The sequence below is a fragment of the Saimiri boliviensis genome, chromosome 15 (genome assembly GCF_048565385.1).
Source record: "Saimiri boliviensis isolate mSaiBol1 chromosome 15, mSaiBol1.pri, whole genome shotgun sequence".
NCBI lineage: Eukaryota > Metazoa > Chordata > Mammalia > Primates > Cebidae > Saimiri > Saimiri boliviensis.
The window spans coordinates 23,094,359-23,120,956 of record NC_133463.1 but is presented as its reverse complement, the minus strand read 5'-3'; the positions used below and the strand labels follow the sequence as shown (position 1 = coordinate 23,120,956).

At 36.6% G+C, this 26,598-nt stretch overlaps 1 long non-coding RNA gene across 5 annotated transcripts in view; it reads right to left on the bottom strand.

Moving 5' to 3' along the window:
- LOC120362337 (uncharacterized) overlaps positions 1 to 26,598 on the bottom strand; it is a 450,979-nt gene that overhangs the window by 360,116 nt on the left and 64,265 nt on the right. For 3 of the 5 annotated variants that reach the window (XR_012514035.1, XR_012514036.1, XR_012514038.1), the window contains exon 2: positions 8,941 to 8,982. The exons of the other annotated variants lie outside the window; for them this stretch is intronic. This is a non-coding gene — a long non-coding RNA (uncharacterized LOC120362337). The remainder of the gene's footprint in view (positions 1 to 8,940; positions 8,983 to 26,598) is intronic. 5 annotated transcript variants of the gene reach the window in all.

The following is a 26,598-nucleotide window of genomic DNA, read 5'->3' as shown; positions in this document are numbered from 1 at the left end:
CTTAAATTTTATCAAAGGTCTTTTCTGCATCTATTGAGATAATTATATGGTTTTTGTAATTTGTTCTGTTTATGTGATGGGTTACATTTATTGATTTATATATGTTGAACCAGCCTTGCATCCCAGGGATGAAGCTGACTTGATTGTTGTGGATAAGCTTTTTAATGTGCTGCTGGATTCGATTTGCCAGTATTTTATTGAGGATTTTTACATCAATGTTCATTAGGGATATTGGCCTAAAATTTTCTTTTTTTGTTGTGTCTCTGTCAAATTTTGGTATCAGGATAATGCTGGCCTCATAAAATGAGTTAGGAAGGAGTTTCTCTTTTTCTATTGCTTGAAATAGTCTCTGAAGGAATAGTACCAGCACCTCTTCATACCTCTGGTAGAATTCGGCTGTGAATTCATCTGGACTGGGCTTTTTTTGGTTAGCAGGCTATTAATTACTGCCTCCATTTCAGAATTTGTTATTGGTCTATTCAGGGATTCAACTTCTTTCTGGTTTAGTCTTGCAAGAGCGTATGTATGTGTCCAGGATTAGTGGTGATATCCCCCTTCATCGTGTTTTATTGTGTCTATTTGATTCTTCTCTATTTTCTTCCTTATCAGTCTAGCTAGTGGTCTATCTATTTCATTAATCTTTTCAAAAAACCAGCCCCTGGATTCATGAATTTTTGGAAGGGTTTTTTGTGTCACTATTCCTTCAGATCTTTTACCATCTTAGTTATTTCTTGTTTTCTGCGAGCTTTTGAATTTCTTTACTCTTGCTTCTCAAGTTCTTTTAATTGTGATGTTAGAGTATCAATTTTAGATCTTTTCTGCTTTCCCCTGTGGGCATTTAATGCTATAAATTTTCCTCTAAAAACTGCTATAGCTGAGTCCCACAGCTTCTGGTATGTTGTGCTTTGTTCTCATTAGTTTCAAATAATTTATTTCTGTCTTTATTTTGTTATTTCCCAGTAGTCATTTTGGAGCAGGTTGTTCAGGTTCTATGTAGTTGTGCAGTTTTGACTTTAATCTTGAGTTCTAATTTGATTGTACTGTGGTCTGACAGACTGTTATGATTTCTCTTCTTTTGTATTTGCTGAGGAGCATTTTACTTCCAATTACGTGGTCAATTTTAGAATAAGTGCTATGTGGTGCTGAGAATAATGTATATCCTGTTGATTTGGAGTGGAGAGTTCTGTAGATATCTATTAGGTCCGCTTGGCAGAGCGGAGTTCAAGTCCTAAATATCCTTGTTAATTTTCTGTTTCATTGATCTCATATTGACAATGGAGTGTTAAATTCTCCCACTATTATTGTGTGGGAGTCTACATCTCTTTTCAGGTCTCTAAGAACTTGCTTTATGAATCTGGTTGCTCTGTATTGGGTTCATATATGTTTAGGATAGTTAGCTCTTCTTGTTGCATTGATCCCTTTACCGTTATGTAATGCCTTTTTTGGTCTTCTGGTCTCTTTTTATCTTTGTTGGTTTAAAGTCTGTTCTATTGGAGACTAGGATTGCAACTCCTGTTTTGTTTTTTTGTTTTTTGTTTGTTTGTTTGTTTGTTTGTTTTTTGGTTTTCATTTGCTTGGTAAATCTTCTTTCATTGCAACAAGAAGGATCAATGCAGCAAGAAGAGCTAAAGATCCTAAATATATACGCACACAATACAGGAGCACCCAGATACATAAAGCTAGTTCTTAATGACTTACAAAGAGACTTAGACTCCCACACAATAATAGTGGGAGACTTTAACACCCCATTGTCAATATTAAACAGATCAACCAGACAGAAAATTAACAAGGATATCCAGGACCTGAACTCAGACCTGGAACGAGCAAACCTAATAGACATTTACAGAACTCTCCACACCAAATACACAGAATATACATTCTTCTTAGAACCACATCACACCTACTCAAAAACTGACCACATAATTGGAAGCAAATCACTCCTCAGCAAATGCAAAATAACGGAAATCATAACAAACAGTCTCTCAGACCACAGGGCAATCGAGTTAGAACTCAGAATGCAGAAACTAACTCAGAACTGCACAGCTTCATGGAAACTGAACAACTGGCTCTTTAATGTTGACTGGATAAACAATGAAATGAAGGCAGAAATAAAGATGTACTTCAAAACCAACGAGAATGAAGACACAACATACCAGAATCTCTGAGACACATTTAAAGCATTCTCTACAGGAAAATATTTACAAGTAAGTGCCCACATGAGAAGCAAGGAGAGATCTAAAATTGACACCCTAGCGTCAAAATTGAAAGCTAGAGGAGCACGATCAAAAAAACTCAAAACCTAGCAGAAGACAAGAAATAACTAAGATCAGAGCAGAACTGAAGGAGACAGAGACAGAAAAAACCCTTCAAAATATCAATAAATCCACGAGCTGGTTTTTCAAAAGACCAACAAAATAGACAGACCACTAGCCAGATTAATAAAAAAGAAAAGAGAGAATAACCAAATTGATGCAATAAAAAACGAGAAAGGGGATATCATCACAGATTTCACAGAAATTCAAACCATCATCAGAGATTATTACAAACAACTCTATGCACATAAACTAGTAAACCTGGAAGAAATGGATAAATTCCTGGACACTTGGCTCCTCCCAAGCCTAAACCACGAGGAAGTTGAAACCCAGAATAGACCAATAACAAGGTCTGAAGTTGAGGCAGCAATTAAGAGCCTACCACCCAAAAAAAGCCCAGGTCCAGATGGGTTCACCACCGAATTCTACCAGACATACAAAGAGGAGCTGGTACCATTTCTTCTGAAACTATTCCAAATAATCCAAAAAGAGGGAATCCTTCCCAAATCACTTTATGAGACAAACATCATCCTGATATCAAAACCTGGCAGAGACTCATCAAGAAAAGAAAACTTTAGGCCAATATCTATGATTAACATAGATGCAAAAATCTTCAATAAAATACTGGCAAGCCGATTGCAACAGCACATCAAAAAGCTTATCCACCATGATCAAGTAGGATTCATCCCAGGGATGCAAGGCTGGTTCAATATATGCAAGTCTATAAACGTAATTCACCACATAAACAGAACCAAAGACAAAAACCACATGATTATCTCAATTGATGCAGAGAAGGCCTTTGACAAAATTCAACAGCACTTTATCCTAAAAACCCTCAATAAACTAGGTATTGACGGAATGTATCTCAAAACAATAAAAGCTATTTATGACAAACCAACAGCCAATATCATACTGAATGGGCGAAAGCTGGAAGCATTCCCTTTGAAATCTGGCACTAGACAAGGATGCCTTCTCTCACCACTCCTATTCAATATAGTACTGGAAGTTCTAGCCAAAGCAATCAGGCAAGAAAAAGATATAAAGGATATTCAAATAGGAAAGGAGGAAGTCAAATTGTCTCTATTTGCAGACGACATGATTGTATATCTAGAAGACCCCATCGTCTCAGCCCAAAATCTCCTGAAACTGATAAACAACTTCAGCAAAGTCTCAGGATACAAAATCAATGTGCAAAAATCACAAGCCCTCCTATACACCAATAACAGACTTAAAGAGAGCCAAATCAAGAACAAACTGCCATTCACAATTGCTACAAAGAGAATAAAATACCTAGGAATACAACTAATAAGGAACGTGAAGAACCTCTTCAAGGAGAACTACAAGCCACTGCTCAACAAAATAAGAAAGGACACAAACAGATGGAGAAACATTCCATGTTCATGGTTAGGAAGAATCAATATTGTGAAAATGGCCATACTGCCCATAGTAATTTACAGATTCAATGCTATCCCCATCAAGCTACCAATGACCTTTTTCACAAAACTGGAAAAAAAAAAAACATCTTAAACTTCATATGGGACCAAAAGAGAGCCCACATAGCCAAGTCAATTCTAAGCAAAAAGAACAAAGCAGGAGGCATCACACTACCGAACTTCAAACTATACTACAAGACTACAGTAATCAAAACAGCATGGTACTGGTACCAAAACAGAGATATAGACCAATGGAACAGAACAGAGGCCTCGGAGGAAACACAACATATCTACAACCCTCCGATCTTTGACAAACCTGACAAAAACAAGCAATGAAGAAAGGATTCCCTGTTTAATAAATGCTGTTGGGAAAACTGGCTAGCCATGTACAGAAAGCAGAATCTGGATTCCTTCCTGACACCTTACACTAAAATTAACTCCAGATGGATTAAAGACTTAAACATCAGACCTAACACCATAAAAACCCTAGAAGAAAATATAGGCAAAACCATTCAGGACAGGCGTAGGCAAGGATTTCATGATCAAAACACCAAAAGAATTGGCAACAAAAGCTAAAATAGACAAATGGGACCTAATCAAACTCCACAGCTTCTGCACGGCAAAAGAAACAGTCAGTAGAGTGAATCAGCAGCCAACAGAAAGGGAAAAAATTTTTGCAGTCTACCCATCTGACAAAGGGCTGATATCCAGAATTTACAAAGAACTAAAACAGATTTCCAAGAAAAAAAAAAAATGAGTCCATTCAAAAGTGGGCGAAGGATATGAACAGACACTTTACAAAAGAAGACATACATGAGGCCAACAAACATATGAAAAAAAATGCTAATCATCACTGGTCATTAGAGAAATGCAAATCAAAACTACATTGAGATACCATCTCATGCCAGTTTAAATGGCGATCATTAAAAAATCTAGAGACAACAGATGCTGGAGAAGATGTGGAGAAATAGGAACAGTTTTACACTGTTGGTGGAAGTGTAAATTAGTTCAACCATTGTGGAAGACAGTGTGGTGATTCCTTAAGGACCTAGAAATAGAAATTCCATTTCACCCAGCAATCCCATTACCGGGTATATATCCAAAGGGTTATAAATTGTTCTACTATAAGGACACATGCACACGAATGTTCATTGCAGCACTGTTTACAATAGCAAAGACCTTAAACCAACCCAAATGCCCATCAATGATAGACTGGATAGGGAAAATGTGGTACATATACACCATGGAATATTATGCAGCCATCAAAAACGATTAGTTCGTGTCCTTTGTCGGGACATGGATGAACCTGGAAACCATCATTCTCAGCAAACTGACACAAGAGCAGAAAATCAAACCTCGCATGTTCTCACTCATAGATGAGTGTTGAAGAATAAGAACACATGGACACAGGGAGGGGAGCCCTACACACTGGGGTCAGTTGTGGGGAAATGCCGGAGGGACAGTGGGGGTGGTGTGGAGTTGGGGAGAGATAGCATGGGGAGAAACACCAGATATAGGTGAAGGGGAGGAAGGCAGCAAATCACACTGCCATGTGTGTACCTATGCAACAATCTTGCATGTTCTTCACATGTACCCCAAAACCTAAAGTGCCATAAAAAAACTGTAAAATATATATATATTTGGTCCCTTTAGGAAGTCCTATATGTCATGTGAGCTTTGTTCCTTTTTTTATTATTTTTTCTTTGTTTTGTTTGTATACTTGTGTCTGACTAGGTAATTTCGAAAGAAAAATCTGTCTTTTCATTCTGAATTGTCTTCTTCTATTGTTAAAGCTCTTGAATAACTTTTTTATTTCATTCATTGAATTCTTCAGTTCTGGAATTTCTGTTTGGTATTTTTTAAAATGATATCTATACCTCTGGTGATTTTTACATTCAAATCCTGAATTGTTTTTACTGATTTCATTGTATTGTTTATAAGTGCTCTCTTGTATCTCATCGCTGAGGTTTCTTAAGACATTACTTTGAACTATTTTTCCAGAATTTTATAAATTTTGTTTTTGTTTGAATCCTTTGTGGAGAATTCTTGTCTTGCTTTGGAGATGCTGTATTTCCGTGGCTTTTTCATGTTTCTTATGTCTTTTCATTGATATGCATATCTTGTGTAACAGTCACTTCTTCCAATTTTTTGGATTGATTGTCATGGGGGATGACTTTTTCCTGAAGATTTAACTATAGTGTTGGTTGGGTAGGACACTTTAGCTTTGATTCTGGGTGTATGCAGTAGTGTAGTCTCTATATGATTTCTTCAGCTGTAAACACTGTGCGTGCTGTCTGTGATTTCTTCAGTGGCTTAGGCTGCAGTTGTTAATAGAGGCTGTGGTGAGATTTTATTGGGAATGGGGATGCCTGGTGGGCCACTCCTTGGATCCCAGTGGTGGCAGCAGTAAGCTTAGCATGCCTGTCCTTGGGTCCCAGTCAGCATACATGGGCACCAACATTAGCAGATACAAATGAGTTGATTATCACGCCTCTGGACAGCTTGCTTGGGTATCAGCAGTGGTAGCCATAGGTCAGGTAGGTAGGCAGACCGTTGGTTCCCTGGATAGCATGTGTAGCATAGGTGATGGCAGTAGCATCAGTGGGACATCCCTTGGGCTTTGAAGTGGCATGCACTGGTGTTAGCATTTGCTGCAATGAGCTAGGCAGACCAGTCCCCAAACTACCAGCTGGCGCATGCAAGTAGTTGCTAACTATGGCATTAGCAGCAGGATGGGTGGGCACAACCCCAGTCCATTGGGAGGAGTACACAGATGCCAGTGGTGGTGAACAGGATGGGGTAATCCCCAAGACCCCAGGCAGTGTGTTCAAGCACTGAGAGAAGTAGGGGTGAGCAGGCCTTTACCCAGGCCTCCCACTAGTGCACTCACATGGTGCTGTAGTGGGCAGGGCAAGGTGATGCCAGGCTCCTGGAAGAATGTTTTGGTGACTGCAGCAGTAGAAGCAATAGGCTGGGGAGCCTGTCCTCAGGGCATGTACAAGTGTGCTGTGGCCCTGCTGCTATGGGTCAGAGTTGCTGTAGAGTGACTGCAGCCACATACAGGCAGTTCTCAGGCTCTGGGGTTGGAAAGTGTGCTTTGGCCTTTGGTGGTGGCAGCAGTGGCATCAATGGCAGCAGCAGCAATAAGGGAAACTAGTCCTCATGGTATATGCAAGTACATGGTAGCAGCCCTGATGCTAGAGGGCCGGAGTCACTGCTAGTGCCATGAATTTTGGCCCTCAACTGCAACAGCAGCTACTGCAGGTGGCAGCATAGCTTGTCCTGCTGCTAGGGGTGGGGGTTGAGGTTGCTGTCTGTGGTAAGTTTACCTGGTAAGTGGTTCTCAGATTTTAGAGAGAGCATGTTTTAGCTCATTTTGTCCTGGTGACATCCTCCTTGGTGACCTGCACAGCCCATTCTGTGGGGCACAGACAAGTTTGTGCTAGAGTGCTGGGAAGCCTGACATTCCTTTGGGTCCAGCTGGCATCATACTTCTGCAGTCTCCAGGTGAAATCAGGAGTACATCAGTGTAGCTCCAGGGATGTGGAGATGCAGGGGTTGTTGTGGCCCAGGGCAAGAGTAGACTGATGGGGGCTGAGCTCTCAAAATGGTACCATGTTGCACCTGATTAGGACTCAGGAGGTATTTGAGACCCAGGATGAACTCCCTCTCTGGAGCAATGCCATTGCACAGTCTCCAGGCAGGTCACTATGCCATTCTCAGGGCCTACAAAAGCTGCTCCCATGCATAAGGTTGCATGGGTCCACAGTGGAAATGTGAACCACTGGGGGTCTTTCACTTATTTTCTCCCACATTATGGGTTCCCAGCCAATCCTGGCCAAGCTGGCTGCTTTGCTTCCCTCTCCTTCTGTGCTTTCGGTGTTTTCTGTCACTTCTCTGTTGAATTTCAATGTTCTCTCTAAATCTATTTGAAGTAGGGTTATCCATCTACTATTTCAGTCCTTCTTGAAAGAGACAAGTGTTGAATTCCTCTAGTCAGCCATCTTGAAGGCCGTCTCTCTAGGGTAACTTTTAAAGAAGTTAGAGATATGACAATAAAAACTGAAATGACAAATATTTCTGTTAAAAAAAAAAGGAGGGGGAGCAAGACACCATAAAAACCCTAGAAGAAAACCTAGGCAAAACCATTCAGGACATAGGCACAGGCAAGGACTTCATGACTAAAACGCCAAAAGCATTGGCAATAAAAGCCAAAATAGACAAATGGGATCTAATTAAACTTCAGAGCTTCTGTACAGCAAAAGAAACACTCATTAGAATGAACTGGTGACGAAGAGAATGGGAAAAAAATTTGCAATCTACCCATCTGACTAAGGGCTGATATCTAGAATCTACAAAGAACTAAAGCAGATTTACAAGAAAAAATCAAACAAACCCATTCAAAAGTGGGCAAAGGATATGAACAGACACTTTTCAAAAGAAGACATATATGAGGCCAACAAACATATGAAAAAACGCTCATCACTACGGTCATTAGAGAAATGCAAATCAAAACCACACTGAAATACCATCTCATGCCAGTTAGAATGGTGATCATTAAGAAATTGGGAGACAACAGATGCTGGAGAGGATGTGGAGAAATAGGAACACTTTTACACTGTTAGTGGGAGTGTAAATTAGTTTAGCCATTTTAGAAGACAATGTGGCAATTTCTCAAGGATCTAGAAACAGAAATTACATTTGACCCAGCAATCTCATTACTGGGTATATATCCAAAGGATTATACATCATTCTATTATAAAGACACATGTACATGTATGTTTATTGCATCACTGTTTACAATAGCAAAGACATGGAACCAACCCAAATGCCTATCAATGATAGACTGGACAAGGAAAATGTGGCACATATATGCCATGGAATACCATGCAGTTGTAAAAAAATGATGAGTTTGTGTCCTTTGTAGGGACATGAATGAATCTGGAAACCATCATTCTCAGCAAACTGACACAAGAACAGAAGATCAAACACTGCATGGTCTCATTCATAGGCGGGTGTTGAACAATGAGAACACATGGATACAGAGAGGGGAGCATCACACACTGGGGTCTGTTGTGGGTCCTAGGGGAGGGACAGCAGAGGGGAGGGAGGTTGGGGAGAGATAACATGGGGAGACATGCCAGATATAGGTGACAGGGGGATGGAGGCAGCAAACCACATTGCCATGAATGTACCTATGCAACAATCCTTCACGATCTGCCCATGTAGCCCAGAACCTAAAGAACAATTAAAAAAAAAAAAAAAAAAAAAGACAAAAAATTAGAATGGACTGTAAAAAAAAAAGGAGTTAGAAATGCAAATAATGATAACATGATAATAGCTACTATTAAAATAGTGCTTACTATCAAACATTATTCTAAGACTTCTACATTAATCAACTCATTTAATCCTCACACTATAATTACTTTTGAGATATTAATAGTGGAAGGCTGCATTAATTTGCCTGCACATATCAAATCCTGGTTACATGCAATTATTTTATTATTTTTATAGTATTTTAAGTCAGTATATGTGTCTTTTTAAGAAGACATAATACAAATTTTTAAGGTAGATTTTAACATGAAACTTAAAAGAAATCATTGAAGAATAAATAGCAAGTCATGGGCATGCATCCTAACTTAATTATGGTTACAAATATCTGCTATTTATATTAATTAATGATTTCTTAATTCTCCATTCTTCTTTTTGTTTTTCTTCCTTCCTTCCTTCTCTCTTTCTTTAGTCCAAAATTCCAGAATTCATCTGGTAGACCACAGAAGGACAGAATGTGGCCTGCAGGAGGACAAGATTGGAGCTGGAGAGAAAAAGCAGCCACAGAAGCTCAGTAATGTTGGCCTCTTGAAGATAGTTTTGAAGACAGATGGCAGGGTCAGCCTTATTACAGCTAGTAAATAGCAGCCAATGCAAAGGTAATGTTGGAGTTAGGAAGAAGGAACAGCCTGACAAGGTCAGTAATTGGCTACATAAACAGGATTCAGCAAATTAATGATAATGAGACCCAGGTTTCTCAATGACTGAGAACAAACCTATGTATTGGATTGGAATTGGACTTATTAGAAGGAACTCATGGTTTCAGTGTGTGTGTGTGTGTGTGTGTGTGTGTGTGTGTGTGTGTGTGTGTGTCTGATGTCAAGGGATGTATGTATTGTGCGTATTTCTTGGCTCTGGCCTTGGAACAGCAACACCGAATAGCAATAAACCCATCTATTAAATAACATCCAGCAACCAGATCTTGCTTTCCAAATTCCAGTCTACATTCAAAGGAACTAAGACTTATAAGAGAAATGGCTGAATCCAGGGCTTGGCAAGGAAGTAGAAGATTAGCCTAAAACATCTTTTGTTGCCAAATGGTAATAATATGCTAAAAGAACTGTGAAGATATGTCAAAAGGACACAGAAGCCAGCATAACAGGGCATCTTATGGCCAAATCTGGGATAATTTGAATGTCAAAATAATGACAACATATTATGAAACATCAAATAAAACAGAAATCCATGAGTCTACACTGATCTAAATAGTAAAAAGAGAGCAAAGGAATCTCTGTTTACATTGTAATGTAGGAATGAGACATCTATTTTGTCTAACTAGATGGAATTAGAAAAAGCACCACTTAGAAACCATCATAGTAATAATTAATTGAAGCAAGAAACATCAACAGATGCTAAAAGTAGGTGAGAGTGAGATGAGGAACAGATATTTATATAGTTTCAAAGTATTTCCACATAAAATACTTAATTACAAAGGATTAAAAAGCAACTTTACAATGGAGGATCCTGGTAGACAGTATGTTTATCAGGTAATCAGAATTTATACCATCACTATGGGGGAAAATTGACCTTATGTGTCACCTAACTGTATTCAAGAAGAACGCATTATTCCTTTGATATTTTTGCCAAAATTTGTATAACCTGATCATGAGAAAACATTTGAAAACTCAAACTGAAGAACAGTTCCACAAAATGACTAATCTGTGACACTAAAACATGTCAAGGACATGAAATGCAAGGAAAGACTGGGGAATTATGCCAGATTAAAAGAACCTAGAAAGACATGAAAACTGGTTGCAGCATGTGACTTGAGACCTTATGCTATAAAGGATATCAATGAGGCAATGAGTGAGACTTGAATGGGACCTCCAGATAAAGAAAATACAGGATTTTTTTAATGCTGTTCTTACAATTTTTACGCAAGTTTGAAATTGTTGTGAAATAAATTAATATTTAAATCTCAAGTAGATTATGAAATAAAGTTGAATATGACACAGTATAAAACCAAATTGTGACCTGTACATTTAACAGAAAATTCACAGAAATCTGATGAATTTTTTTTATTGAGATAGATACTCCAATAAGCAGGAATATTTATTTTTAACTATATGCTTAATAAAAGCTGAGAAATCCACCATTTCTTCTTTTACAGAGATGGAAATTGAGACCCAGAAAATTAAAATAGTGTTATGATTGTATCAAACTTAAAAATACTATTTATAAAGAAGAATATTTTCTTTAAAAAATCTGAGGTCAATCTCTTGTGTCTTGACATGATTAAAACAAAAGCCTGTTTTACACAGTTTAAATAATGCTCCAAATAAATTTCATAAAATGGAAACATGATGATATACCTTTTTTGGTAACTGGTCTACCCAAAACCCTGTGAATTTAGACTCAAAATTTTTTACTTTCATAAAAGACATCTCTCTTTTAAACGTTCAGTTTCATATAACCATTCTTTAAACACTGTTTCTCAAATTTTTTAGGGAGTAACAAGAGAGTAAAAATCAACCTGAAAACAGATCTGAGGTACAAAACAAGTTTCCTAGATATTGTAGTAAACATTGTGAATTTCTCCTTAACTTCCATTCCAGTTCAAATGATTAATCTTAGTCAAGCACACTAATTCCTCTTCCCTTGCCAGTAGCTGGCTTGAGGATGCATAGGCCTCTCAGGGGTTTTAGGGTACAGAGTGAGTCCTTTCTCTTGTATGATGCTGAACTTCTGGGAGCCATACTATAATCATAAAAAGAAGTCTGAGGACGGAGCCAATGCTAGGAATGATATAGTGAAGATACAGAAGAATCTCAATGTTCAATGTCAATGTTTAGCCACCAAACTAACCAACCCTGAAGATCACTTTATCTCAGGATTTAGTATTAAAAACACACACACACACACACACACAAAATCATTGTTTAAACCAGTTTGAGATGGGTTTTTCATTGCCATCAAAAGTGCCTTGATACATACATATAAATGAGAAAAAATATAAGGTCAGAGAAGTTGTCCTATAAATAGAATAAATCTTAAAATGTGCAAAAAATAAATAAAATATCAGACATAGGCCTCACATTACCTGAGTTTCTATATCTCAACCAGTTTTGGGAGGTTACAGTACCTTTGCAAGTGGATTTTGCAAGCAAGAAAGACGAGAGTTATCCTAAAAGGCTACCACTAGGCCAAGGCCAGAAGATCATGGAGGTACAACAATTAGCCCCATCAAGGTCACTGCTGAGAACAGTCAACACAAGTTACTTGTTAAAATCGTCTGCTTCTAATACCACATTCAAAGCACCCACCCTCGTAGCCATGCATGACCTTTAGGATGGTGTATACAAAATGCTGAGTTGGAGAATTGTCAGATGCAATGGAGAGATGAGATAATAGCTGAAGGAGAATGTTAAATGGGCTCCTACCCAGCCAAAGCTATCAGGTTTCTCTGAAATGGCATGTGACTTCACTGGGGTATCTGTTTACTTTAGGCATTGTCCGTTTGTCCGGACAGGGATTCCATGTAGGGGTATTGCCACCTGCTGGTAGCTTTCTTCTCAGGGACAGACATCCTTAAAATCTGGCCCCACTGTGTCATACCAGAGTGTATCTGCTATTATTTGGCAAGTGGAGCTTTCTTTTTCGTTGTTAAAATTAGACCGCCTTCTCTATTGATCAGACAAATACAAAATACTCTTCAGGAAGCTGAGCAAGGTATCTCAGAAAACAAACAGAAGAGAAAAAAGAAACAGATGACAAACACATTTTGCAAGACTATCAGTTTTGTTAGAGTGGCTCACTAAAATCCTGCAGATAAAACTGTCCTCGTGTTTAAGCAAGTATTAACACAAATTCATCAAAGTAATATTGGCGGCTATGCTTGAGAAAAACAGACAGAAATATAGCGCATTGGTTTATCCAACTACATATTTAAAGACCAAGTCTTAAAATCTCTGAGAATCCTAATCTCTTGGAGAATCTATTTTTCACAAGGTATATAGAAACACTAGCCTTCGGGAACAATGGTGCAGAGGAGGTTAAAGTGCTCTTTTCTAGTGAAATTTTCTGAAAGTATACCTGCTTTATATTGTAGGTATAGTTGTGCAGGCAAACCCAGTCCTTCAAGACACAATATGGATTTTAGGACTATAAAATCTCTACACTATCTTCTAGTACACCTCCAAGTCAATGAACGTAACAAATAGGAAATTAGGTCATATTATTTCACCCACATTTTATTCTTCATTCTCTTTTCTTTAAGAACATTGCAAGACTTCCATAACAGAAAATCCCCCTCAGAATAGACCAGTAAGATTTGTACTATGTTAACTCATAATGGAAGGTACAAAACTTAAAAGGATAAGCAAATATATTCGAGAGCTGAAAAAGTGATGGATAAGTAAAGATTAAAAGATTTGCTATCAAATTATTTAGTCTAGAGACAGGGAGCATACAAGATTGCTTCATCACATGGACTTGAAAATGTCTCATAAAAAGGACACTCTTAATTAGTTTTTTCTACTTTTGTAGAGGACACAATAAAACAAACTAAAACCACAGAGCAAGAGACAGGGTGCAGTACAAAAAACATCCACACTTGGAGTCAGAAATCTCAGTCTACTTGCTAACTCTGTGACCTTGGCTAAATGAAGTATCAGAGAGAGAACATCGTATCTTTGAGGCAACATGAACTTCAAAGATGGAACTGCTTTGCCCACCAGTTTTTGTTGCTTTTGTTCATTGAGTCTATGAAATCGGGCCAACTACCTAACATCTCTGAGCCTCAGTTTTCTCATTTGCAATGTAGGGATAATGATATCTATCTGGCAAGCTTGTTACAGGGCTATGAAATCGAATAACAATGCCAGGAATGCACTTAACAGAATGCCTGACACATTATAAGTATTCAGTAAGTGTTCGTTCCTCGAGTCTTCTGCAGCCTGTTTCCTTGTCTGTAAAATGGAGGGTAATGATATCTACCTAACTAAATGACATCATAAAACGCATTCAGTACATACATGCACTCTCTTTTTGCCTTCTCTAAGCCTCACTTTCACCATCTATAAAATGGATCCAATAATACCACACAGGAGAGTTGTGAGTATAACAATGACATGAATATAAAATTGTTCTGCACTGGATATGGTGCATAGTAAGGACTTAGAAAATCTGTTATCACTACTATTCTTTAAGAATATATTCAACAATCATCTCTTGAAACATATTATTTACAATCATGACTGACCCTAGATCGCTGGTCTTTTTCAGCAGTTGGTAAGTCCTTACTAAAGGAATAAAAACTTTTGTCACTAAAGGTAACACTAAATGACTGAACTTTTGTCTCTGCAACAATAGTCAATATTTCAAGCCCTAAGTAGGAAGAGATTTTCAGTAATAGTAAATGATAATGAAGATTGAAATAAATGATACTGTTTGAAAACCTCAAAACATTTCACTCAACAACAACACTAGTTGATAATTGTTTTCACCATCCTTATATTCTCTGTTTATAGTTAGTTTAATATTGAAGTATAGAAACAGAGAGAAGGAATGCACATTTTCCATGGCCTGCCCAGTTATCCTTAGAGAACACTGCTTCTCTCTCCATTTACAGGCATCAATGAAATCCAAGAGTAACAATAACTTAATAGGTGTTCTTGTTGCCTCCAAACCAGGGTTGAGACCAGTACAACCAGGATTTGGCTACATTGTGAAGTTTGACAGATGTGCTTTTTCTGTTCTTCCTCCCTTTCAATCCCTTAACCCATACATCTTGTCCTTTCAGCCTTTTGCCAGCACTCATGCTCACTGACCTGCCTCCAGAGCATCATTCTGTTCTTTATCTTGCTCCCAAAATATTTCCATGTACTCTGTCCCATCTCTTCGACTCATTGCTCTATAAACTCGTAATCTAATAGACAAATTCACAATAATGTGACAGCAAATGTGTATAGGGTTTCCTATGCCAGGTTTCTCATTTCTATTCTTACAGAGCACTTTTAGAAACTGTGTCTTAACCCAAAAAGCTGTGGTAAGCCCTTTAGTCACCAAATATTCATTAAGACTTGCTATCTTCTATGTATTATGCTATAGGGATATTATATATATGTGTGTGTGTGTGTGTGTGTGTGTGTGTGTGTGTGTGTATGTGTGAGCTATGAACTCTGATTCAAGAAGCTCACAGTCTATTAGAAACAGATACGTATGTGTAAGGAACTGCAATACAATTAGATAAGTGGTATTAGAATTATGCACTATAATAGAGTGCAACTGAGGCACCAAGAGGTTAGATAACCTGCTCCAGGTCACAGACCTAGAGGTGGTAGAATTGGTATTTTGAACCCAGGTTTTCAGGCTCCAGAACCTGTAGTCTTGGCCACAATGCAGTAGTGAGAGTAGTCATTAACAAGATCAATTATTTGGAAATGAAAATCACAAAATAATTTATAAAATGTAACTGATCAATTTCATTTTTTAAAAACTTTAAAATAATATGTTGAACCAGTAGAAGAAAAAATATGATATTGAGACATCAATTAGTCTTCACAACTTATCCCCAGTGCCCAGCACACTGCCTGACACTTTGTAGGTTTCCAATAAATTTTTTAAAGTAAAATATTAGTATTTATAAAACTAAATGTACATCTACCTATGATCCAGTTTGCCCAAGAAATATGAATATATATATGTCCCTTAAAAATATCGGTTCAAAATTATTATAGTAGTGTTATTTGTAATAACTAAGCACAAAAAATAACCCAAATGTCGATCAATAGAATGGATTTTTTAAAATCCTGTGGTATATTTATATAATGAAATAGCCAGAAATAAACGGAACAAACTCCTGGTACATGCAACACTGATGAATCTCAAAAATAGTATGCTGAGTAAAAGAAACTAGACATGAAATATACATAGTGAACTTCCTATATCTACGACTGACAAACTCACCTGAAGTAAACACATACACACAAACACAGACACACACGCACACAGAACAGTGGTCACCTCTGGGTGGGGAGCATCGACATGAGAGAAATCGCTGGAGTGACAGTAATGCTCTATGTCTTGGAAGGAGTTTAGGCTACACAGGCATATTCATTTGTCAAAACTCAGCAATGTTTACTTAATATTTATGCATTTTTGTGTGAAAATTGTATCTCAAATATTAAACAAATATTAAATTTTAGTTACATATTATAGATGCTGAAGTGGTTAGGGGGAAGCATACTAACATCTACAATTCAGACATCAAATGCACCAAAAAATTTTGAAATGCCCCTTAAAATGAGATGGGTAGAAGTCTGGATAGATATGTTAAAGGACACATATAGAAAAATGTGCATAGTAGAATCCATGTGGTAGGTATATATAGATATTCACTGTAAAATTCATTAAACATTCCTATATATTTAAAATTTTCTAAAATAAAATGTTTGTCTTTAAATGAACAAATAGAAGTAAATAATGAAACAAAATAAATGAAAATATTAGCAGTAAAATAATGCTTGAGATCATCTATTCTAAAATTACATCCAATGCAGGAATCTTCTCTAGAACCTCCCAAAACAATAAATCATGCCAGCCTCAGTTTATATACATACAGTGGTTGGAGAGTCACCATGCCCCAAGGTAGTCTACTACATCTTTGAACTATGATTAAAAATAGTTCCTTCACATTTAGACTAGACTTAAGCAGGAAACACAGGAGCGACATTAAGAAGCATAGTTCAAGGAATTAAAAGCCTAGGCTTTAACGTGATCTCTCTCTTCTTATATCTTTACTCCAAAAAACGACTACTTTTTTGCCTTGGTCAGCTTAATCTAACTGGCCTACAGGTTTGTATAGTTTTTCATTCATTCATTCAATAAATGATTATTGACCCCAGACTATATTTCCTAAAATCATAATATATGAATGCCAGAAGGTAAACCAATGATACTCAGATTTCTTTACACCCTAAGGCCTATGGTTCTAGATGAAGAATTAAAGAATTAACCAATTGATCTGTTCCAAATAGCTAACCAGTTTAAAACAAAAAGGAAACCCATTTTATTCTTAGTGGAAGGGGCTTTATTTGAATTATATTTGTCTTATTTATTTCACCAGTCAAAATAAAGACTAGCTTGCACATTCAAAATTTCCTATATAAATGTCATTTTCAAGAAAGATCATTTTCTGAGCTATGACCTCTTCAAGATCTTTGAGCACTCAACCAAAAGTAAGCTTCTTCCTTATTAGGGCACAGCTCCTCCTTGTGGTAGACAGATATAATACCCTTAAATGCCAGCCACAGAAGCAGTTAGAGAAACACTTGATATGATCGCATTAAGGATCGCTTCTAAGATGAAAAGTACTAGCATGATTTTGTCTTTAATACATATCCCTAGATTCTCACTCATTCATCTTATCAACTAATCCAGCCCAGAGAGTCACTGGCAGCACTTGAGAGACAATCCAGTGTGCAGAATTAGTCTCAGAATCTTTTTCGGATCAGTGGTGGTTTAGGGTCACATGAGTCTTAGCTACTCAAAACTAGTTCTAAACAATACTAGCTTTGCTTTGATCCATGGTAAATTAAACCATAGCATGGAAAAAATACGGACTCTACTTCATTGTGTAACCAGTCTTGTCCTACTCACCGTAATTCTTATCAGATCTTACATATTCATTGTTCATGAATATATGGAAGGATTTATTATACCTTCTTCTGGTAGTCAAAAATACCAGGTGACCAAACTACAATCCAAAAACATTTTAACAACGTAAAAAATTAGATGAGGCTAATAAAAATAAAACAGGAATTTAAGCAACATCAAATGTGATTGGCACAAAATATAAGGCCTTGAATTAAAATTTTTCAGAAAATTAACTGCAACAGGATAGGAGAATCATAGATTAGCAGTAGCAAACATAAAAAATGAATCAATGGTGTGAGTTTGTTATTCAAAAGCTAATATGAATCTGGTCTCCATTAAAATAAAAGGAAACAATATAAATGTCCATCAATAAAGAAAGTAAATGTTGGCATAGTTACTTCAACGGAATGTAATGCATCAGTGAAAATGAATTAACTAAAGCTTCCTATATTAAAATATTCAAATCTCTTAAGCATAACAAAAAGTTGCAAAAGAATATATTATATATCAGAGAAAACTTTTATAAAGTTTCAAGATTTTTAAATGCAGAATACTATATATTATATTCTATACTTAGAACACAGAATATATGAACATAGAATAAAAAGAAAGAAATGCAGGGTTAGTTGCAGAAGCAAGTCAATTTGGGGGATCTATACAACGAGTCTGGGCTGTGTTCAGTAATATTCCATATTTTAAATCTAGTAGTATACCCATGGCTACCCGTTGCATTATACTTTATGTATTTTTATATATCTGAATTATTACATAATTTTTAAATTTTCTATTGCCTACATGAAAGGAAAGAAAGTTGTTTAAAGTCCTCTTCTTTTCAATAGTGAGACCATATATTGACTTCTGTGTTTTTTGGGGGGCACCAAGCATTTAAAAGAATATAGAAAAAAGGAAGTATATTGAGAGGGAAAGGCATGATAATGGGATTCAAATCCATGTCATAGTAAAAGTAGTTAAATAAACTTACATTTTTAAAATATAGATGCCAGGACCCAGCCCCAGGGATGCTGACATGACTTAGGTAGGCCCTGGGCATCAGTATTTGCAAAAATTTCCCTACATGGTTCTAATGCACAGCCAAAGTTGAAAACCGCTGGGATAGAGGTTGAAAGTTGTGGGAGCAGTGGAGGTATATAGCTTCTACAAGGAACTTCACATTTTAACAAGGTAAAAAATCATATTCCTTACTTTTTTTTTTTTTTACTATCTAACAAGTCTCAAATCTTAGAGAATAACATCTACATGTATTTTACCTTTCACTTCTGATACTTAAAATTTTGGGGGAAAGTAATATGTTTAATGTTATATTCACAATTTAATGAGGAATATGACATAAATCTGAAAACAAACAATGTGGGCAAGGACTGCCTGTCATAGTGATTGCTATGGCATTTTGTTATTTGTTCATCTGAATTACATGAAAATTATAGAGGACAATTGCTGTGAATTATAATTCTGAGAAAACACAGATGACTCAAATTGGTTAAATACTAAATTTTCTTTCCACCATCTCCAGATGGCTCCTTATTCTAGGGTAGGAGACAAATCCTCTATTGATTAGCCAGCCGTCTTCCTTGGATCTTTAAAAGCTTCAGGAAAAAACGAACATAGGTGTTTGAAGGAAGATATGACAAACCAATGAAAAATGTTTTACTAAAAATCTATGATTGCAAAAGGGTTATCGTATGGTTCTGGGATTAAACTGGATTTTATTAACACACTTTTTTATTTATTCATTTGATAAATAACTACTCAACAAACTCTTAAGTGTCAGGCCCTAATCCAGACACTGGAGATATATCAGTGAAAAGACAGACATTGTCTTCTGCTCACGGGGGTTACATTCTGGTGAAGGAGGTTAGCAGTAAACAAGTAAATAATGACAAATCATGATAAGTGCTACTAGAGTTGTATATCAGCTTCACTGCCTACCAGTTCTGTGATCTTGGACAAGTTATTAACCTTTCTAAACCTAATTTCTAAAACAGAGACAATAGGTATCCCTTACTGACAGGGTTGTTTTGAGGATTAAATGGGTTAACTGTCTAGCACACTCTGAAACACATCATAGGAGTTATCTAGTAATAGTAACGAGAATATTCCAGTGATTACACAGCATTTGAGCATTACATATATACTTTATGTTAAAAACCCTGCTACAACTAAACCGCTTTTCACCTCACTCACTCCTCAGCAGAATTCCTTTAATATCACTCCTGCAAGTTAAGTCTTCCCCTCTGTCATCTTTTGCCTATGTCATGGATATTCAGCTCCTTTCATATTTTATACAAATTCTTTTTTCCACTCCAAATGTTGTGTCTATTTTTGCCACATAATTTCCATTTCCTTTTTCTTTTACATTTCTCCTAAAAAGAAAAAAAAATTCAATGTTCCTATCCTGTGAATACTCAGACTCCTTTGTTTGTTGAAATTTGAAGACCAGGAAGGTTTGAGAGCTGTAGGTCAGTATGCCCTCATCTAGCCTGGAACAATAATGCAAATGTGATACTCTATAAGAATGAGCTCACAGAAGAGTACAGCAAAGTATTCATTTATAAAAAGGAAATTGCACTCAGGATACCTGCTTTCTAGATCAGTGAATAGATGGCTATCAAGCTAAAGTAAACCTCTTAAAAGTTAATTTTTATGTGTAAGTCAAGCTGTGCAGAATGACCCTGAGATGGAATTAGGTTTATGGGATAGGAACCAAGAAGTGCATTTACAGCTGCTCAGACACGTTAAAAAAAACTGCTTCCAGGATCATAACAGGTGAAAAGAATTCCAGTCATCCCTGCGAGGGAGGCAGTAGAATACAGCATAAAAATGCCTAGGTTCTAATCATGGCATCAATATTTACTAATCATGAGGCTTTGGGTAAGTTAGATAACCTGAGTTTGTTCATTACCAATAAATTGAACTCATATACTGTTTTGAGATAAAAGGAGATGAGATTATATGAAGCATCCTGGATCTAAACATCTAGGAGATCTGAACATAAGTTTCTTAAAAATGATAGAAACCCAAAAGGGAAAGAAAAAAATAATAGAATTGTGACTGATAGTGCAAATATCTGCACAAATCATGAAGTAACAACACAAAGTCCCACCAAAAGACGATAAAAAGTAGGGTTTGTAACATGGAGAAGAGATGAAGAAGTCTTTACTAACAGGACATGATACAGTTATTGCAAAGGGAAAAAGAAAAACAGAAATAGAGGGCATTTTAATCAAGAGAGAGGCTTAAAAGTAAAGAACATACTTTAAATATAAACATTAACTCAACAAATGTGATTTCATTTCCCCTTCTCTAGCAGAATGTCTGGAACAACAGAATTTGAAATTTTAAAACTCAAAGAAGTTAGCTGCTTTTTTTTTTTTTTTTTTAGACAGATTCTTTCTCTGTCCTCCAGGCACAATCTCGGCTCACTGCAACCTCTGTGTCCTGGGGTTCAGGTGATTCTCCTGCCTTAGCCTCCTGAGTAGCTGGGATTACAGGTCTCTGCCACCACATCCAGCCTATTTTTGTATTTTTAGTAGAGATGAGATTTCACCATGTTGGTCAGGCAGGCTGGTCTCAAACCTCTGACCTCAGGTGATCCACCTGTCTCAGCCTCCCAAAAGTTCTGGGATTACAGGCCAAGCCACCGCACCTGGCCCAGATGTTAGGTTCTTAAAAAGTTACCTGGTATACATAGAGTTTCCCAAAACACATGAACACAGGGTAGTATAGTGAGTGAAGCACGAATTTGGAATTGGAAGATCTGGGTTCAAGTCCAAACTCTGTCATACTTTTTCTGAGAGTTGGGGTTTTGTATGTAAAAAGTCAATTATAATTGTCATCTCTTTTTTTTACTTCATAAAGGTAGTTGTGAGACCTGAAACAAAATTACAGAATGCATGTTACAAGTGTTTTGCAAACTATTGTAAGCTATATCTACAGACACTGGGTACCTAATTGGTTTACTAAGAATTTATACTTAGTAGAAACATTTGCTATGATTTTTGATGATAAATTTTACAGTAAGAGTAAGTGACTAAATTTTTCCCCCTGGAGACAGGGTCTTGCTCCACCACCCAGGCTGGAATGCAGTGGCACAATCACCACACATTGCAGCCTTGACCTCCCAAGCCCAAGTGATCTTCCCACCTCAGCCTCCCAAGTAGCTGGGACTACAGGCACCTGCTACTACTCTCAGCTAATATATATATATATATTTGTAAAGACAAGGTTTTGACATGCTGAACAGGCTGCTCTTGAACTCTTTGGCTCAAGGGATCCTCCCACCTTAGCTTCTCAAACTGTTGAGATTATGGACATTAGCTGTGGTGCCTGGCCTGTAAGTGACTTCCTGAGCTCACACAGGTGACATTAAGTCCTTGAAACTGATGAGTAGATAATTCTCTTCACTACACTAATCAGAACTTAGACAACAGTAAGTTTTATAAATGTTAGGAAAGGCAGTTTTTGGTGAAAGAAATCACAAAGAAAACAGGTCAACAAATTCCACCACATATGCTTTTAAAATTTCTGTACATAACAATCTAAATTTCTACACATAATCTAAAATTAACAGAAAGAAATATTTATAAACAATATGACAAAGATTAATATTCTTAACAAATAGAGGCTTCATAAAAATAGATGAGTAGGCCGGGTGCAGTGGCTCACACCTGTGAGCCCAGCATTTTGGGAGGCCGAGGCAGGCAGATCACAAGGTCAAGAGATCGAGACCATCCTGGCTAACATCGTGAAACCATGTCCCCACTAAAAATACAAAAATTAGCTGGGCATGGTGGCACACACCTGTAGTCCCAGCTACTTGGGAGGCTGAGGCAGGAGAATTGCTTATACCTGGGAAGCGGAGGTTGCAGTGAGCTGAGATCGCAGCACTGCACTCCAGCCTGGTGTCTGGTGACGAAGTGAGACTCTGTCTCAAAAAAAAAAAAAAAAAAAAAAAAAAAAGATGAGCAAAACAGTAACACCTCAAAGAAAAATAGGACAGGACAGGAATATTAGCACTTTTACAAATAAATAAACTCATAAGAAGAAATCATCTTCTTTAATCATCAAAAAAGTGAAAATTAAAGACTTAGTGTGGTATCAGGTTTGAGCATTACTTAGAAAAGAATCAAAATGGCAATGATGGAGTGTTAACTCAGGTAAAATAGGAATTTTTATAGTTTCTTTGGTAACATAAATTGGTAAAGTCTTTTTAGAAAAGCAGTTCAGTGATACATACCAAGAGGCTTTAAAATGGTCAAACCCTTGGCCCAGAAATTCTACTTTTTAAACCAGACATAGGTCCTGAAAAACTCCAGAAGTTTATGGAATAAAAGCATATAATATCAACAATAATAGGCATAGCCAGCTTAAGTGTTCCTGTTTAACATTTACAGAAGTCCTATTATTTTTCTTATCCCAAATAAGAAACTGAGCCAATTCCCTGTTTAATAAATGGTGCTGGGAAAACTGGCTAGCCATGTGCAGAAAGCAGAAACTGGATTCCTTCCTGACACCTTACACTAAAATTAACTCCAGATGGGTTAAAGACTTAAACATCAGACCTAACACCATAAAAACCCTAGAAGAAAATATAGGCAAAACCATTCAGGACATAGGCGTAGGCAAGGATTTCATGACCAAAACACCGAAAGAATTGGCAACAAAAGCCAAAATAGACAATGGAACCTAATCAAACTTCACAGCTTCTGCACGGCAAAAGACACAGTCATTAGAGGGAATCAGCAACCAACAGAATGGGAAAAAATTTTTGCAGTCTACCCATCCGACAAAGGGCTGATAACCAGAATTTACAAAGAACTAAAACAAATTTACAAGAAAAAAATGAACAAGCCCATTCAAAAGTGGGCAAAGGATATGAACAGACACTTTACAAAAGAAGACATACATGAGGCCAACAAACATATGAAAAAAATGCTCATCATCACTGGTCTTTAGAGAAATGCAAATCAAAACTACATTGAGATACCATCTCATGCCAGTTAGAATGGCAATCATTAAAAAATCTAGAGGCGACAGATGCTGGAGAGGGTGTGGAGAAATAGGAACAGTTTTACGCTGTTGGTGGAAGTGTAAATTAGTTTAACCATTGTGGAAGACAGTTTGGCGATTTCTCAAGGACCTAGAAATAGAAATTCCATTTGACCCAGCAATCCCATTACTGGGTATATATCCAAAGGATTATAAATCATTCTACTATAAGGACACATGCACATGAATGTTCATTGCAGCATTGTTTACAATAGCAAAGACCTGAAACCAACCCAAATGCCCATCAGTGATAGACTGGACAGGGAAAATGTGGTACATATACACCATGGAATATTATGCAGCCATCAAAAATGATTAGTTCGTGTCCTTTGTAGGGACATGAATGAACCTGGAAACCATCATTCTCAGCAAACTTACACAAGAGCAGAAAATAAAACACTGCATGTTCTCATTCATAGGTGGGTATTGAACAATGAGAATACATGGACACAGGGAGGGGAGCACTACACACTGGGGTCAGTTGGGGGAAATTGGGGAGGGACAGTGGTGGGTGGGGAGTTGGGGAGAGATAGCATGGTGAGAAATACCAGATATAGGTGAAGGGGAGGAAGGCAGCAAATCACACTGCCATGTGTGTACCTATGCTACAATCTTGCATGTTCTTCACATGTACCCCAAAACCTAAAATGCAATTAAAAAATAAAATAAAATATATTTAAAAAGAAAGAAAGAAACTGAGGCAGAGAATGATTAATTCCAAAATGTCATACATTTGGTAAGTACAGAAGCTTGGACTCAAGTTCAGGCACTTAGACAACAAAGTCCACTCTTTATTTAAAATATAAACTGCAACGAAAGCCTGTATGACAATGAAGTCCAAAGAAATGTCATATGGGCCACTTATTTTGTTGGTAAATGTTATCATGACTCTCAACAGGACAATTTCTATTTTCAGAGAAAAACATTGAATTTCTTTGGCAATGAACACAGTTTAAATTCCTTTAAAAGTTGATGACTTAAAATTATTAGGAAAGTAACAGATAGAGGTAGAAAAATTAATGCATATAAAGACCTTAGAATGGGACTTGACTTTGTTCTCAGGAATGTTAATGACCCAAAGGATAATATAGTTTGAGATAACTTAACCTTTGTTTGTGAGTTCGTTTGCTTTCCCATGCACTCTTTTCTTCCCACCAGTCTTTCTTATACATTACACTGAATGGTTAGGTATTCAACCCACTACCCCCACCCAAACCTTGGAAGCTCTTATCCCATTCTCCTTGCCCACAGTTAAATCACAAATCTAAAATCTAAGTTAACACAGGAACTACTATTTAAATCATATAATATAGACCTATTTGAAGACTTTCATTAACCTTTATCTTTGAAGATAGAGCATTTCTCTACAAACCAAAGGATGTGCTGCTTGAAACCCTTAAAAGGGCAACAAATTTGGTTGATGCTTTCAAAATTTTCCATGAAACTAAAGAAAAATGCCAAGTAGCCAAGCTGAAACAAAACCCTTTGTTCAGTCAATTGCTCCCATCTCATCTATTACAATGTGTCTTACATGATGTACATACTCATATTTTATGACATTGTTAATAATGAAATTCTTGTGCAAAAAGCATTATAAAAGCCCAAAGTGATTTTATTTATAAATAAGGTATTCACTGGATATATTTAAAATATATTAAAATGAGATCACCTAATTTAAAATTTTAACAGGTATCTACTTGTGATAAAAATGGAAAGTTCCATTTAAATTCCATGTAAATTAAGCAATTTTTATTTTATTTAGTTAAAACTTTTTCTTTCTTAGTATATTTTCATACATATTAACAATTTGAAAATGAGCACTTTTTTCCCAATAAATACATTCATAAGCAGTGCTGACATTTCTTTGGACTTCACTTAAACTGCCAGAGATTTTTGGCATTTTGCAAAAAGTCTAATTGCAGTGTATGTGGGTGCCAAGGAATGAACTTCTCTACTTTAAACGGAGTATCTTTGACTGTTAAAGTGACATTAAAAAATATGCTACAGGCCAGAGAGATGTCTTGAGGAATATTTCTAAGGTCTCTCAATAGAGTTAACAAATTTTTTCAACATCACAAAGCTTTCCAGATTTTCTCTTCTTCTTCTAATTACCATATGTAAAATGCCTACACAAAATAGTCTCTTAGTCTCTCTCTTCTTTCTGTATGTATGTCTGGAGGCAAGAAGAGAACAGGGTGGAAGCTAAAAAGTACACTAAATAATGTTGGGTCTTAACTTTTGCTAACCACATCTATACTTGATGTTTGTGTCATACTGTTTTCTTTCCTGCCTATCAGTTTTCTAGGAACTACATTTTATAACTATGAAAAAAACAACACAAATCACATGCACACATATATATGTGTGTATATGTGTGCATATGTATGTACATATAACACTATATATAAATACAGTTTTTAATCATGGAATAAATATTCCATCAAAGAGACTTTTATGTTCTACAGAAGGCAGTTCTCAAATGACCCCATGGTATCATGTTAAAAACCAGAACACAGTCCATTTTTACAGTAGATTTACTCAATCACAGTTACTAATCAGATTAGCACTGCCTTTATGTACAACAGATTTTAAAAGTTGAAGGATAATTAAAGAAGCAACATGTTATAAGCCTGTAGCTTGTATTTTTTTAAATTTGTTAACCATTTTTTTAAATGGTCTTCAAAAACAATTTCAAGGAATTATTTTTCTTTTTAAACTACACTTAGAATATGAATGTATATTACAAATCAGCTTATTAATTTGTAATACTATATTGAGAGGATTTTTATTTTAATGTGAGTCCATCATTACCTATATCAGCATATTAAACAGCTAAGTTCCATTCGAGAATGGTAGAGGGA